Raw genomic sequence first — 16915 nt, 5'->3', positions numbered from 1 at the left:
AGAAATTGAACCCACAGCTTCCAACTCCCAAAGCGCAGTCTTAACCACAAAATCATCCTTCCTCTCTAACTCCTGAGCCCATAGAGGGCTTAAAAGACTAATAAAAGAAAGCAATTTTGCCCTGGGTGTTGAAAGATCATGAGCCAGATTCAGTTTTGTTATGCCAGTGCAATCCTACTGTGTTAAAAGGTTACAGAAGTGTAAACCAGATCAGAATTTGACCTGGTAAAATATTCAGAGCTTTTTGTGGAGATATCTCTTTTCTCTTTTTATCTCTCTCTTTAAAAAAAAAATAGAGGAATGTGCTGTGGGCTGAGAAAGGCACTTTAAACCTCACTTGCTACAGAGTTAACTGGAAAGCCTTGACAGCTATGCTAATACTCTGCTATTTAGTCTGTTGAAAATGACATTGAAGGGTCTTGGTTAAAGATATGGCTCATTGTTTGAGCAATTTAATGAGATGTCACACATATACCGACCCTGTAGGAAGTATCATGGCTTTCTGAATGTTGCTGGTTGTGTTGGCCATTTGGTCTGACATCTGGGCTTACTACACTCCAACACTCAGTAATGTCTTTGAGGGGCCTGTCACATCTCAAGCAAGCATAAGAACATAAGAAAGGCCATACTGGGTCAGAGCAAAGGTCCGTCTAGCCCAATATCCTGTCTACCGACAGTGGCCAATGCCAGGTGCCCAAGAGGGAATGAACAGAACAGGTAATCTTCAAGTGATCCATCTACTGATTGGCCTATCTTCCATGAACTTTATCTAGTTATTTTTTGAACCCTTTTATAGTCCTGGCCTTCACAACATTCTCTGGCAAGGAGTTCCATAGGTTGATTGTGTGTTGTTTTAAACCTGCTGCCTATTAATTTAATTTGGTGACCCCTAGTTCTTCTGTTATGAGAAGGAGTAAATAACGCTTCCTTATTGACTTTCTCCATAACAGTCATGATTTCATAGACCTCTTTCATATCCCTTCCCCCTTAGTTGTCTCTTGTCCCAGCTGAGAAGTCCAGTCTTATTAATCCCTCCTTTTATGAAAGCCATTCCATACCCCTAATCATTTTTGTTGCCTCTTTCTGAACTTTTTCCAAGTCCAATATATCTTTTTTGAGATGGGGCGACCACCTCTGCACACCGTATTCAAGGTGTGGGCGTACCATGGATTTATATAGAGGCAACATGATATTTTCTGTCTTATTATCTATCCCTTTCTTAATGATTCCCAACATTCTGTTTGCTTTTTTGACTGCCGCGGTACATTGAGTGGATGTTTTCAGAGAACTGTCCACAATGACTCCGAGATCTCTTTCTTGAGTGGTAACAGCTAATTTAGCCCTCATCATTTTATATATATAGTTGGGATTATGTTTTCCAATGTGCATTACTTTGCATTTATCAACATTGAATTTCATCTGCCATTTTGTTTCCCAGTCACCCAGTTTTGAGAGACCCTTTTGTAGCTCTTCGCAGTCTGCTTGGGACTTAACTATCTTGAGTAGTTTTGTATTATCCGCAAAATTTGCCACCTCACTGTTTATCCCTTTTTCCAGATCATTTATGAATATGTTGAATAGAACTGGTTCCAGAACAGACCCCTGGGGGACACCACTATTTGCCTCTCTCCGTAGATGCTGCTGTGATTAAAATGTGCATGGTCACAAGGGAGGCATAGAAAAAATGGCACCTTTTTACACTCAGTAGAATTGGGAGGGACGTGGTTTTCTCATTCCACAAGAACTTTTGAGATTTAAAAAAAATTTCCCATCTCAAATCGGGACAAAAAGTGGAAATCTTGAAAAAACAAACATCTGAAAAAAAAATCAGATTGGGTCCATCAAAACATTTTGTTTGATCATTTCAGAAAGTTTCAATATCTACCTTTTATTTGTATTTTTTTAGTACAAATTATCTTACATTTATAAACAAAAGACATTTCGACCCAAACAATGAATTTTTTTTAATTTCAGAAAAGTCAAAATGGGACGTTTCAACAATTTCAAAACTTTCCCCCCCATTTTTATTGTAACAGAAGATTTGTTCAAACCAAGCCTTTCTCGCCAACAGTTTTGGTTTCAACAAATTGGCATTTTCTGACAAGAAAAGGGTTGTTGGAGAATTCCTAATCAGCTCTACTACTTGACACATCTGCTCCCTGGGCGTTTTTGAGTCATAGCTCCTCGCTTTGCTGACAGATAATACGGTACTCCTGCTGATCCAGCACTGCCATGGAAGAGTGAGCTGGATTCTGCTCCGGCTTGCTCCAATGGCTGTGAAACTGCCAGTTAAGTTCTGATGGCAAAATCTTGATTGTTTGAGAGGCAGAAAGAACCCTGCTTAACTTTTACATTCCAGGTGGAATTTGCAAGGCAGGTAGGAAAACCATCTTTGGATTGTAAATTGGGCACGAATTTGGATCTGGAATCTCAGAGAGAGAATAATTATGCAGTTCTACATCGTCATTTTTACAATCACTTATGATTAGCAGCCTGATTTTCCCTGCCCTAGACCTCATGCCTTCATTCACACCTCCACAAAGCAATTGTAAAGCATGACCAAATCAGAACTCTGCACTGCCCCTGGTGATAGTGTTTCACGTTTTCTTTGCACTGGTCTCATTGATGACAACGTGAAAAGCTGTGAGGAGGTAGGTCTGTCACTGCACTGTGATATGCTATATTGGGTTGTGGAAAGCATTTCAGTGGCTTGCCCCAGTGGGATGTCTAAACTGAGCTGCTAGCATTTATTGGGTGGTGCCATGGAGTGTGACTTATTGTCTTAAAGGGAAGGGAGACAGGATAATTTTTCCTGAAGGAAAGTCCCACAGTGCCTGTGCAGGAGATGCTGAGCTCACATGCTGGCCTGAGGCTGTCTCCCCTGTTACAAAGGACGCTGGAATGGATTGAATGGATGATAGAGGGAAGGCAGTGAAAGGGGTCTAAAAAGGGCCAGGTGCTGAGAACCAAAGGAGAATGTGGTCCCAGAACAAATCACGCTTGGGAGATGCCGCATCCATATTAAGGAAAGTAAGTTTGGCCATCTCTAGTGTAAGGTCAGATCTTTCAGAGGCGCTAAACCCAATGGGAACTGAGAATGCTGACAAAAATAGTGTGGGCTGAGCAGAGAGAGATTTCACTTCCTCCATATCTTTGGTCCATGCACTCCTCAGAAAGGAGCTCACACAATGTCTGATTGCCAGTCATTCTTCTTCCTCCTTTTATTCCCATTCCAGTGGAAACAGATTAGAGTGCCAGACTTTAGTGACAGGCACTTGAGACTCAAATTGCTTTGGACAAACAGATGTACTACCAGCTCCGCATTTAATATTTTAAAGTCAGAGGGAATGGCACAGCATGTAGCATTTTGCTCAGCTCGAACAACCTGTAATTTACAGGTTGCCGGGTTCTCAGCCTTGGAGCCTGTATTTCTCTCTCCCTCTCTCGAGGCTACTTGAGGGAGGCACTCCGGCCTTGGTGGCAATGAGTAACGGAGCACAGGGAGGATTTTGACAGCTGAGAGCAAAAGTCCTGGTCAGAAATAAGGGCGAGGTTATTTTTGGAGCTATCTCTGGGGTATGGGCATCCACTTCCCATCTCCCGGGGTGCTGAGAACTCCCTCCCTAACTCCAGTGAAGTGCAAGGAATGGTCAATCAAGTTTTAAGTCAGGATTGAATTTTTTTTTTTAAAAGATCTGCTCTAGTTCAAACACACGTTATTGTGAAGACGTTGTCTGGCCTGCATTACACAGGAAGTTGCCTAGATAATCGCAGTGGCCACTTCTGGCTTGGGAATCTATGAATCTGTGACTCTCTGGAGAGCTAAAGATAAGGCTAGGATTTTTGAAGAGTGCTTAGAGAATTAGGCACCCAAACTAAAGGATTTAGGCCCTTTGAAAATTGTAGCCTTTGAAAACCCCAGGGGCCAGATTTTGACTTACCATGCACAACCCTATTAAATTGTATGGGGTTGGGCTGGGTATGCATAGGGCCTAAATGGGCCCCTCGCACCGCACAAACAACAGATTTGACTCTCTCTGCCTTTTACAGGAAGATAACAAAGAACAGGAGAATTTCAAAGGTGTTCTTCAAATCCTTCCTGTCCGTGCACTGGGCAGTTTGTAATCAGGCAGCAGGACAGCCGTCTAGGAGGACTATAAGCTACCCATGTAAGGGGGCTCCCCGGCTGGTGCAGAACTGCAGGAGTGAATGGCTCAGTGGCAGCCTTCTCCTAGCCATTAGCATAGGGGACGTGGCTGGAGGTGTGAGGAGGGAAGAATGGCAGAACTACAGCAAAACCCCTCTGTGTAAATTAGAGGAGCTCCGCTCTAATTGATGTCAAATGCTTCAGGGGCCCTCAGATGACCTGAAAAGACAGATCTGAAACCACCTTTACTCCCTGTGATACTGAACCCCATATTCTTCATAGTGATATTATAATATGATTATAGCATAATTATGATGCATTTTGTGCAAGATGGGTCATGTGAGGTGTCAGTGGAAAAGTTATGATTTGCTGAATATAATTATCCTATTTGTGTGCTTGTATCATTTTTGTATCTGAAGTTATGAATATTGACTATATCTGTATTTCAAATGTAGTTACACCTGGGTGACGTGCACTAGGCAAGATGCTTTCAGTCTAGATAGCTGGTTGGGAAAGGCCTATTCAGGGTAATGAGCCATTGGGGAAAACAATAGGCCTTAGGAGAAGCTGATCCCCCACCTGGTGACCCTTCCTGAGAACGCTCCAGACAGCCTGTAAGTAATGCCTGCTAGGACTCTACAAGGGCATGTGACCAGGCCACATGACTCTGGACTCCATATTGGGGTGTCTGTATTTTTCCACAAACTGGTCTGGGAACTGGTTTTGGAACAAAGAGTTCCCGCCATATGCTAAATCTATATAAGGCAGGGAGTGACATCGTCTCTTGTTCTTCACTCCTCACACAAGAAGACTCCTGGAAACACCTGAAGAACAAGGATTGAACCGGGGGACTAGCCTGTGTATTAAAAATCTGGGGATTTCAAGCTGCAAAGCAAGTGCAGGGTAGGCCCTGAGACTCTGCCAGCCTGCTTGTATGACCAGCCAGGGTAAGAATTTGCTGATTCATATCCAATCTATCTAGTATTTTAGGCTTAGCATTTTTGTTTATTTACTAGGTAATCTGCTTTGATCTGTTTGCTATCCCTTATATCACTTAATATCTATCTTTTTGTAATTATTTTATGTTTTCATTTAAACCAGTAGGGTTGGAGTGAAGTTCTTGGAAATCTTAGCTCAAGGGGCAGGGGCTGTTGAATTTCCTCTCCACTTTGAGCAGGAGGCAAACTGGATAATAAACTCATACTGGTCAGGGTTTTGACCAGCAGGGCCAGCTTTAGGCAGATTCCCCCGATTCCTCCAAATCGGGCCCCGCGCCTAAGAGGGACCCGCGCTCCGGGTCTTCGGCAGCACTTTGGCGGTGGGTCCTTCACTCGCTCTGGGTCTTCGGCAGCAGGCCCCGTCGAAACTATTTGAATTGGGCCCCGCGCTTCCTAAAGCCAGCCTTATTGACCAGGGCAGGACGGTACAGCTCTAGGGTCCTAGGCTGGGAAGCTGGCAGTTATTTTGGCTGTAGCCTCTCCACTGTTGGTTCATGCAGTGGCTGGTCAGAGTCTGCATGTAATTGCTGCTGGGTGTGTCCCTCCCTGTGTGAATGCTGGTGGAAGTGTAGGACCAGGAGCAGGTCTGCAGCTTCTCACAGCAGCACAGTGTGAGAGGGAGCCCGGGCTGGTGGGTCAGAGGGATTAGTGGTAGCCCAGTTCCAGGTGTCGTCCCGGAGGAACTCGTCACATACCCCTTCCTTTTCTTTACTCAACCTGCTGCTGGAACCGAGATGCAGGGCTGATATATCAACAAGAACTCACACAGCTGTTATTTCTCTCATTTGTCCTGGGATCCTTAGACACTATGGACCAAACTCTCTGGATGGAACTCCACTTAAGGCAATTGAGCTGCAGCCATTTACATCAGCCGGTATTTTGGCTCTGTCACAGTTATCATTGATGAGGCTGAAGTGCAGAGAGCGGGAAGTAAACAAATGACAAGCAACCCTAGCAAAACACAGGAGATGCACACTGCCTGGTGGAACATGGTTAAATGGAAGAACAGAAAATTAGAAGGGGAAAAAACATTTTATCTTGAAGCTTCTAAGGGAGCATTGTAAAGAATGGAGAGGGGGTTTTGCTTTTTTATTATTATTATTAAAAAGCTTTTAAATAAATAGCTGACAATGTCTCTTATTTGAGTAATTCTTTGCTAGCAATAAATGTGTCACTCTAAAGTGCTTTATTTAGAAGTAAAAAATGTATATTTTTGTAGCATTCTCTGCTTTACATCAAGTCGCAGACTGGAAGCAAAATTCCTTCCTTTCTTCTCACCCCTCCCTGCTTGAGACAGTCATATATTCTTCTATAACCTGATCTTGGTTATAAAAATATATATATAAAAGAATAGAGAGACAGCTGGCTCTCCCACACATTTGACATTTCCCTTTCTGCCTGGTTTAACTTTTTTATGACTGCCTGGGTTCGCTTCATTGGAGAATTTCTCCCTTCAAATGAGTTTCATGTTTTATGTTAGAAATTTTCCTTTGGACAAACCTGGTAATTTTTCAAGTTAAAATGTGTACATTTTAAGCACTTAGGAAGTTTAAAGATCCCACTGATGGGCCCATAAATCTGAGTTTTTATTCATGCTGGAGTCTCTGCGTCTAACTACTTCCTTTAAATAAAAAAAAAAGGAGAGAGAGAAAGAGACAGAACGAGAGCAAAGAAAGAGGCTGGCATATTTTTAATTTGTTTTAAAGTAGGAAAAAAAACACCTGTCAATTCTCTAAGTAATTTATTAGTATCTGCTCATTCTTCCAGCTCTTTATGTACTAATGTCGGTGTAACACTATACTTGCGGTTCTTCAAGCATGTACTCGTTTAATAGAAAATGAAGCTGAGGCTGATTTGGTTTCATTGTTATTTACTACATAAAACCAGGCTCTGCTAAGGGAGTGAAATAAATGTTGCATGCCTGCACTCAGTTATGCATCCAAAACCCTCCCATTCGAAGTACGTGGTTCTGGAAATGACATCGTCCCAGCACCAGCCAATGGGGGCTTCCAGATACTGTTACATCCTTTCCTGGAGGGATGTATCGGTGTAGAAGTAGACTTGGGTTTGAACCATCAAGTTTGGCACTGGATATGAATTCAAGTATTCTCCAAGCTCATGGGGTTTCCTCAGATTCTGCATCATGTTTTGGGCTTCACCCCGGAGATGGACATTTTAGAATCCAAAGGTTCCTAACGTTTAGAAGAGGACGGATATAAGTTTTTGTGGAACTGCAAAGGTGGGATTTCTCAGCAACTTCCACTTTTACAGCTTGCTTGTTTTCTAGCCCATGAAGCAGTAGCATCTCCAGCCCAATACCTCTTTCTGCTACCCACCCCCACCACGATCTTCTCTGTCTGTTGAATTGTTATAACTCAAAATCACATAATGAATCATAGCAGGACAGGTCCTATTGTCTGGAAAGAAGAAGAAAAAATAAAAAAGCCTAGGATTTAAAAGACCAGAATTATTTTTTCAAATAGAAAGGAAAAAAATCTAACATGGCTTATCGCAAGGAGAACAAGCACTGTGCAAATGTGTGGGTCTCTGAGTGGCGTGCGGGTTGTTTTGAATAGACATATGACATTGTCAAAGAACCTGCCATTGTGTTCCTGAAAGGCACTCGCAACATTGCATAGAAATCAGTCGTTCATGTCACCCTGAGACTAGGAAGAGATGGCATAGATTATTTATTTATTTTAAAAGGAAATGTCCCCAGAATAAGACCTTCAAAGCCAGAAAACGCTTATTTTTGAAAGGCATCAGAAACAAAGCAAAACTTTCAGGCAAAGAAACATTTCTAATGTCTTTATTTTATATATATATATATATATACATGACAGAGAGAGAGAACAATTTCATCTTCCCCTTGTATTTGTTTGAATGGTCTTTGGTCTCCAGTTACGGGAGTTAGCCCAGGCTCATTGATTGACATGCTTTGGGAATCTTAGTGTTACTGCTCTAGCTGAGTGAAAAGAAGAGGAGATGCTCAGTTAGGGAGTTAGAACGAGGACCCTACTCCTCCCAAAGGCGGGTGAAATCCAATGTATTCTCAGGCTTTACACCATGGAAACCCGGAGCAGAGCCCTTTGCAGGATTTGGCAGCAGGTGGTTAGGATAGGGCCAACACTCAGTGGGGGCACTGCATGGATTTTGGATCTGGCTTTGATGCAGGACAATCTATTTCATTGCCACTGCAAGGTTTTAGAAAGAGAACATCTAAAGAAGAATTCAATTATGGCAGCGTGTAATTTTCTGTTTGCAATGCCCTTATTTTATGTGTAATTGAATCAGAGTAAAAAGATCCAGCCAATTGCTGCAGGGCAGGGATAAAGCTGTGGAGACAAACTGATGGAACCTGACTTGAAAAGGCAGAGGAGGTGAGGCCAGGTGTATGTGTAAAACCAGTATCTGTCAAAGCCTAGTGGTTAGAGCAGGGCTCTGGGAGCAAAAGTCCTAGATTCTCCACCTGGCTCTAGGAGGTATTCTGTCATTAGAGCAAGTGCCAGGGATTCTAGACTCTTGAGTTCCACCTCTAGCTCAGGGAACAAGTTTGTGTTGTGGTTAAAGCAGCAGCTTAGGAGCTGAGGCTTCTTCGGTTCTATTCCCAGACTTTCCCACTGGACTCCCATGACCTTTGGGAGGTCCCTTCTGCAATACAGCTGTGACAATGCTTGTTTATCTCACAGGGGTGCTACTGACAGAAGAGAAACTGGTAAGGTGCAGTATAAGTGTGTTTTTTGTTTGTCTCCTTGCTTGGCTTAATGTAGGTAAGTGCATTGGCTTTCAGCTCAGGAATTCAAATGAATCACTGAGCCATGTAGCCAGGGGCAGCCTAGAGTTCAAAGATTCACCATGTGCCCCTACTCAAATCTCTCCTACTATTCAAAGAAGTGAGGTGAGTTCTAGTCCCAGCTCTGTCACTGCCTCGATGGGTGATCTTGTGCTGGTCAGTTCACCTGTCTTTGCCTCACTTTGTCCATTTGTAAGTGAGGTCTAAGCACTGCCTACCATACAGTGATCTTAAAGCTTAATTGACCCAGGAAGCTCATAAAGTGCTTTGGGAGCCTTGGCTAGTGGTGGCAGAGAGGAGAGAAAAACATTGTTATCATGTTACATGACTTTGCCATTAGGGACACAGGAGGAGAGAGAGAAGGTTGACTGGGGCTCAGATCAGACCCTGAACCATATCAGGAGACTTGTATCGACTTGGAAAATATCATCTGTCCCTGCCTTCATATCAACCAGGGCTAGTTAGTTCCCCAAAGTGTCCGCTATTGACTAGGTCTTGTTGGGTATCCCTAAACCCAGATACTGCTGACCAATGGTACAATGACCTCAGTGTCCCCTGGCTCACTGTAGAAGATGTGTCCAAATGCACCTGGATCTTCCTTCCTATCCCATCCCACTTCACCTTATTCCAAGCCCTGTTCTGACTAAGTCTCCACCCAGATTATTTCAAAGTTTTGGAGGGCAATTCATCCCTGCACTGGCACAAAGCCTGGCACAGCGACTAGGTTTTGCACCTCCCCTGTTCTAGGGATCACGGGGGCTGGATCAACCACTGGACAAAGTTAGAGCAACCTGAGAGCTGCCCTAACCAAACCCTGCTCACATAGCCTGTAATAGGGTAGACTGGCCCAGAGGCCCCCTGCTGTAAGACTCAGGGTCCTGCCACACCCATCCTAGGAAAGAAGCAATGGAGCTAAGTCCTCCAAAGGGCCTAGAGAGACTGTGCAGGAAAGCAGCCAATCAGGGGGAGGCTGCAAAGGGCTAGCCAATCAGTGGGTTCAGGCTAGTATAAAAGGAGCTGCAGTGCTGGTGCCAGAAGAGTATAGCTGGTGTTCCTGACTAGCCAAGGGAACTGCAGCACCATAGGCAGCTCAGTGCTCGCGGGGAATGAGAGCTCCTGGCTGGCTTCTGGGCCTGAACACAGAGGAGCCCTGAGGTAAGGTGAAATATTGGTGAAGGCTGGGGCTGCAGCACATGGCTGCTATTCTTAGGGTCCCTGGGCTGGGACCTGGAGTAGTGGGTGGGCCTGGGTCTCTCCTTCCCACCCCCCATAGGCTGCTGCAGAAGTAGCCTACAATTGGACAGTGATAAACCACCAGAAGGGGATCTGAAGTCTTAAGAAGCCCAGCTGGTGAGCTGGGGCCAAAACAGACCATAATGAGTGGAGAGTCTCCAGGGAGAAAGTCCTGGGGGCACAACCCCTACCATGGCCAAGAGTACTTAAATATTTTGTTGGACTAATGCCCAAGAAGGGGTCTGTTTGACTTGGCCAGAAGGTGGGTCACTAGATACTACCAGAGAAACTGCCAGAAGGGTCACCAAAAACAGAGAAGTGCTGACACACCTGATCAGAAGAGGGCACTTGTGGGAGGTGGGCCCTGTTGGGATCCAGGTAGTTACATAGTCCTGTACAAATGTGTGCAGCAGGGAATCATTGGGGTGAGGAGATACCTTTACTCCTGGCCCCCACCTGGAACACCCACAACATGGCTGTATTGCAGGGGCACCAATGGGTGCTTTGTGCATCCATTACCCCCCTTGCCATGGTGTAGGGACAGCAGAATATACTGGCTGGAAAGGAGAAGGGCAGCTTTTGGAAACCGAATTCCAGCAACAGGCTCCGTTTTGGTTAGATTCCAAGTGTCTAATGAAATTTTTGGAGTGCAAACTGTATAGGGTCCAATGTAAATAGCTGAAGAAGCATGCCCCCAACTCCCCAAAAGAGAGAAAGCAAATAAACAGTGTGGGGCAGGACAAAAGGATGCAGCAGCCTTGGACTCCCAAGCGCTTGTTAATAGCTGGAGAGCCGGGGAAAGGAAGTGTCTCATTGTCTCAGACTGTCATCCTTCACTCTTATGAGCACTTAAAATGTCAGGACCCCTTTCAGCAGCTCCATACAAGCAATCAGCCCCTCATGTCAGTCACTGCTGTTTGCTTGCCACCTCTCCAGCTTATTATAGGGATGCATTTAAAGAAGGATATTCTATAACATAGAAACAGCAGGGTGGGTGGAATGCTTCTGTCCAGGCCATTTAGGGAGTGTCAGCATTGTCATAACACTGCTTTTCTGAGAGGCCCACAGAATCTGAGCCATGATGTTTGCAGGGGTTGAGCTTGCACTAGCTGTTGCTTAGGCTGGCATGGGAGGGAGTATGGTCTCGGGGACAGGGCACTGGATTAGTATTCTGGGCACTGGGTTCTATTCCTGACTCTGCCATTGACTTGCAGTGCAAGTCCCTCCTCTTTACTGTGAGTGACTAAGCTTCAGACTCTGTATACGGGGCCTTATCTATTCCTTGCTCCTAAAGTGATTGTCTTGGAAGCCAAAACTCTTCTGGGGCTGCTCTGCGAGAATAATTGAGGGATTTATCTTCCTAGCTCTGGGCTCTAGTATCCCTGGATCTGTGGGTGGATCTCTCCCTGATCATGGGGTCTGTGGCATATCTTGAGAGATGGGTAGGGTTTGAGGGACAGATAGATGGCTTTCTAAAGGGGTGCATGGCTGGCTTCTGGCAGAATCAAGAAAACACTCTCCAAAGGGGAGCCATGCCAAGGTTTTTCTCCCATAGCTCCATCCTGTGGGATTCCTTGAATGAGGGAGTGATCTGGGCCTCTGTGTTCACTAGCAAGCCACCTATAGCAGTAGGTGCTTAGTGGGAAAAAGTTTGGAAGATGTAAAGAGAGGCTGAGGCAATTTGTTTTCCTGTGCAATAGGCTTATTAGGGAGCTCAGAAAGTCTCAGAGCCTTCTAATTTCCAGCTGTCGCTCTGGATTGTGTTTTTGGAGGGGTTACATTCAGTGCATTTCTGTGAGAGTTGGAATGAAATGAGAACATCCATGCAGTTACATTTCTTCTCTCACCTTGTAGCTCCCCAGTTTCCAAGATCCAAGTTTTGGGGAGTAGAGTAGTGAAGGTGAGGATGATCAGAGTTGCTAATTGTAGCCCCTTGATCAGGGTGGATAAAAATCAATCCAAATCACCTTTTTAAATTTAAATACAATTTTCTTTTAAAATAAACCCATTTAAAACCAATTTTGAAATTGTAACTAATATTAAGGCCTAAACTTGCTATAACCTATTACCCTTATTTAAATTAAACAAAAAAAGGCAAGCAACACATTTTTGCTGCTGAAGTTCTGAACAAAACAGACCACTGAATTGGTGGAAGTCCTTGTCTAAGCACCTGGAATCAGTTTGTTGAAGCACTAAACCAGCTTTTCATAGTAGTAGCTTCTTCTGCAGGTTGAGAGAATATTTTTCATTTCAGTTTGAGCTAGTTCAGTGTAATTAGTTATTCAAAGTTAAGCAGCCAACTGGGAGTTGAAGCAAGAAAGCTTGCTTTCCTCTTCCGAACTAGGAATAAAAATTAAGTGTGAAAGGATGATCTCTACTAATTCTAAAATCTTGAAGCACATGGAGACCAGTAAAAATAAGTTCAATTCACTAACTACAGGTAATAGTAGTTTAATAACTCAGTTTTAAATACAAAATGTTCTCTAAAACATGTGTCTTGTTTACCCAGCACATTTAAGGTAGTTCTAGTTAACTAATTAAAATAATACAAATGCTGTGTTATGCATCTTTCATTGAATTTCAAATTTCACTTAGAGATTGATATAAATCACAAATAAAAATTGTCTAGTAAATAAGCAGTTCATCATTCACCATTGTCTAGCATGATACAAATATAAAAAGAATAAATGCATAGTAAGCTATATAATTGCTTACATTAATGTATATAGACAATGTTATCTCTTGATTAGCAAAAAGTCCCAAATTTAATGGAAAGGCTATATTTAGTTGCAAATCTACATATTTTAATGAGAATCCACTTTTCTTTTAGGAAAATAACTAGAAAATACAATGCAAAATAAGATTAAAATAGATTATTTAAATCAGGATTAAAATTGGAGCTATAAGAACTTTGGTTTAAACCAATCTTGCTCTTGATCCAATATCCCAAAGACTCCGGGCTGTCCCCAAGCCTGGCTCCCTTTTGGGGGGGAGGGGAGGCAGAGCATGGGGCTGAGTGAGTTTTTCTACACATGCCAATGTGGTGCACTCAGCTGTCTGAGACTTGTAGCTGTCAGCAAATGTGACAATTATTTAAACTTGGTTAAAGGAAAAAATATTGTCAGTCCAGAAAGAGCCTGGGAGCAGGCAGAATGGAGTGTAAGAGGCCAACAGATGGAGGACTGTGGAAATGACCAAGATGGAAGGGACGAATGAGCAGTAAAACATGAGAATTTGCAAATGTATGTGGTTTTGGGGACTGAAGACTTCAGCTGAGCCTGCTTTCCAGCATCACAGCTTAATTAGCTCTGCTTATGCTTTATCATTTAAGGCATGTTAGTACTAATGAAAGATCCTGTATTGACAGCCCCAGAGTGAGGCTTTCAACATGCTGCCCTACCAGCACTGTTACTGTGTATTGATAATAGCCACAACCCCTGAGATACAGGGATAGCCTCAAAGGGGGCGGGGGGAGATTTGGTCTTCATGACATGTCCAGTCCAAGCTGGGTGACTCAAGTGTTTTAAAAACAAAAACAAAAATTAAGATACTTTTGTGGTGACATCTTAAGATGACAAAATCATAAAAAGACAACAAAACAAATAAATCTTTTGAGAGTCAACAGTGAACATATTTCTTGGAGTGGAGAATATTTTTCAGTTGCTTAGATTTGTCTACATGAGAAAGTTGCAGTTGAATCAATTTTGTACTGGTTTAACTATATCAGTTTTAAGTGTGGCAGGAGGCTCTGGCTTATATATGAGTGGCTTATATTTTGGTTTAGTTAAATGTGTTCCTAATCAAAGTAAGCTAAAATAATCCACTTACACCAAAAATAAGTGTCTTTGTGGCCTTTTGCACCAATGTAACTATCAGTTTAAATACCCAGCTTGAGTTATACCAGTGCAATGTTCTTATGTAGACAAGCCCAGGTGTGTAAATGAGTTCATCACAGAACACTAATCAAGTGTTGCCATTGTTCACTCTGAGCAAAGTAACAGCTCTGACAGTGCTGACTCTGTTGGCTACATTACATTGGACTCTCATTCCACTGGTCTGTTTGCTCCTGATAACCACAAAGCAAATTCTGCTCAGTGCCACTAAGTCTTGAAGTAACATTTTGTAGTTTAAATAACACAAATACCTTAGTGAAATGGGATGCCCTGAAAGAAGATCCCAGGGCAGCAAGACTGTCCTGGTAAAGCTACCTTGTGTATGGCCAACAATGGGGCCACCTGTGCTAATGGTGTTTGACATAGAGTTGTACTGAACTGCCCTCGTATTTCAAAAAATTACCATCTGATTGTTCTGTGGCCTGGCTTTTGGTCACTGAGTCTGACTAGCCCTGCATTTGAAGGGCTGCCAGGCAGGTAGACAGCTCTGGGTTGTCAGTTTGCCCCATGATGGTTGATGATGATTCTAACTCCCCAGTAACAACATGCATGGGCCGGCTGGCAGTGGTTTGAAATGAGATTTAGTGGCTCTGAAATAAAGGGGGCGGGGGGAAGAGTACAGACAAACAAGAAACCCACACTGCCTTAAATTCCTTTTCCTTCTGTTACTCAGAGCATTTCCAGATGTGGCAGTGAGCTGCTGGGCTCTGAATCTGTTAACCTGCTGGTGAGGTGGGTGCACAATTGTCCTTCCAGGTCCAGAGGAAAGGGTCCAATCCCGGAGGACTGTGGGGCTGTACTTACCATGCAGGGCCATTGGGATTATGTGGCTGAGGAGATCATCTGACCTCTTCAGTGAAAGGATTAACCTTCAGCAATGTCTGGCTGGACTTCCATGGGCCTGACTTCCGCTGTCCTTTAAGGGTGTGTGAATGTGGGAGAAGGTGCAGAGGCAGCAAGAATCCTGAGCCTAGATTGGCAGGAAGAAGGGTGGGATGGCACAGCTGAAGGGGGATTGCTGGTGTGGGTGGGAACATGGGTGCATATAGCTGGAAGTCCAAGGCTAACCCTGGGGGAACATGTGCAGTACTTCCAATAGGTAGCTGAAGATGCTGCTTCACACCCCTGTGGATGCCCTGCCTAGATCAGCAACTTGCAAGTAGAATGTCTAAGGGGACTGCGGGTCAGATGCCAGGCCTCACGTGCTGCACCCTCCTCTCTATCTGGCAAGTTCTTTGGGCCCCCTGGGAGCCACAGAAAGGCAGGGGAGCTTGTCACACAAGGATCCCAGGGCTGCATCAGCTGGATGCACATGTGTGGGGGCCATCAGTTTCACCATATCCCATGTAGCTGAACCAACAGGCCACAGGGTTGGTGTGAACCAACAGGCAGTTTATGTGAATATGGGAAGCTCTTAACTGGGCCCTATGGCTCAAAGGAGAGGGAGACAATGTTATTCAGGCACATTCCCACCGATTAACAAGGGGGGACAAACATTTGAATTTTGTATGTGCCTCCATTTGACAGCTTCTTATTGGAAAGCCCTGGGATGACATGGTGCTGGCACTTTCCCTCTCCTGCCTCTGGTTTGACCTGCTCTTTCTGTTCTCTCCTCCATAACGACTAACAGCTCTTCTTTCCTCTACAGCCTCTGCCTTTCCTCCTTCTCCTCCTCCTCGCTGCCTTTCAGCTGCTCATGAGTCATCAGTCTGTGCTGCACTGCCTGCCACCCACTTGCCTCACTGATCTTAAAGCAATTCTGAGCACATGCTGCTGAGCAGCCAGGGGATCACAGGCTGGGGAATCCAGCTCTAAAAGAGCCTCCTCTCAGACAAGAAATTTCTAGCCCTGGATTAAAGCCCAACGAATGAAAGCAGAGAGGTAGCATGGTCTAGTGGAGCTTGCACTAGACTGGGACTCAGGATACTTGGATTCTATTCCTGCCTCTGCACTGACCTCCAGCAAGTCATTTTGCCTCTTTAGAGTCTACACAGACAAATGGTAGGAGGATAAAGTTCTTCAGGGCAGGGACTGTCTCTTGCTGTGTCTGTGTGTCGCACCCAGCACAGTGGGGTCCTGATCTCTAGGCACTACCATAATGTTACTAATTTCCAAAAGGGCCCACCGATTGCAGGTGCCCCTATTTTTAGGGGCCCAGCTGGAGACCCCTTGGGCCTGTTTTTTCAGAGGTTCTGCAGCCCTGGTGACTTCATTTGGGATGGTGGGTCCAGAGTCTGTTCTCTACATTCCCACTGTCTGTTTGTTAGGGCAATGTGGAGTGATGTCCCAGGAATCTCAGGCATGTGCCAGGTTTATTATGGGTGATTGCTGAGAGCTGTGTGCGCTGCCCTTGTCTCCCTTGCTGGAAGAAGCTACTGCCTTCTCCTTAAATGGCACTGACATTGTTTCATTTAATTCATGAGGAATCTGTTGCTATGGGTTGGTTTTTTACTTAGCAGAAATTGAATCTTTGTTCCCCCTTTTCTTTCTGTAAAGGGATATAAGTTACACTCTAAGTTCAATTTATTCTTTGCTATGTGTTCATTAGATCCTGGTTAGTTACTACATTATTTAATGGAATTGATGATGTAATTAAGCCATAGGCAGACATTAAACAACCAGAACCATCAGGGAGGTTTAGAATCTTTTACTACTATGTTCCTAGCATTATACAGCTTCTAATTTTATAACAATTACTCTAACGGGTTGGCTAAATCCACGCACTTCAAGCACAGTGAAAACACAAACCATAATGCTAGGGAAGTGCAGGGATAGCGATGCAGCTGACTTCCCCTCCTTCGCTCTACTACAAAATATCCTATGACCCCTAGCTATAGACTAGGACTCTCTC

The 16915-nt window shown here is 44.1% G+C and overlaps 1 long non-coding RNA gene across 4 annotated transcripts in view; it reads left to right on the top strand.

The window, feature by feature from the left end:
• Positions 1–9988: 9988 nt before the first annotated feature.
• The window catches only part of LOC123354760, a 99409-nt gene continuing 92482 nt past the window's right edge, over positions 9989–16915 (top strand). For all 4 annotated transcript variants that reach the window (XR_006574864.1, XR_006574868.1, XR_006574867.1 and 1 more), the window contains exon 1: positions 9989–10093. This is a non-coding gene — a long non-coding RNA (uncharacterized LOC123354760). The remainder of the gene's footprint in view (positions 10094–16915) is intronic.

This window comes from Mauremys mutica, chromosome 22 (genome assembly GCF_020497125.1).
Source record: "Mauremys mutica isolate MM-2020 ecotype Southern chromosome 22, ASM2049712v1, whole genome shotgun sequence".
Classification (NCBI taxonomy): Eukaryota; Metazoa; Chordata; order Testudines; family Geoemydidae; genus Mauremys; species Mauremys mutica.
Note: the sequence above shows the minus strand (reverse complement) of the source record. Positions and strands in the feature narration are given on the sequence as shown.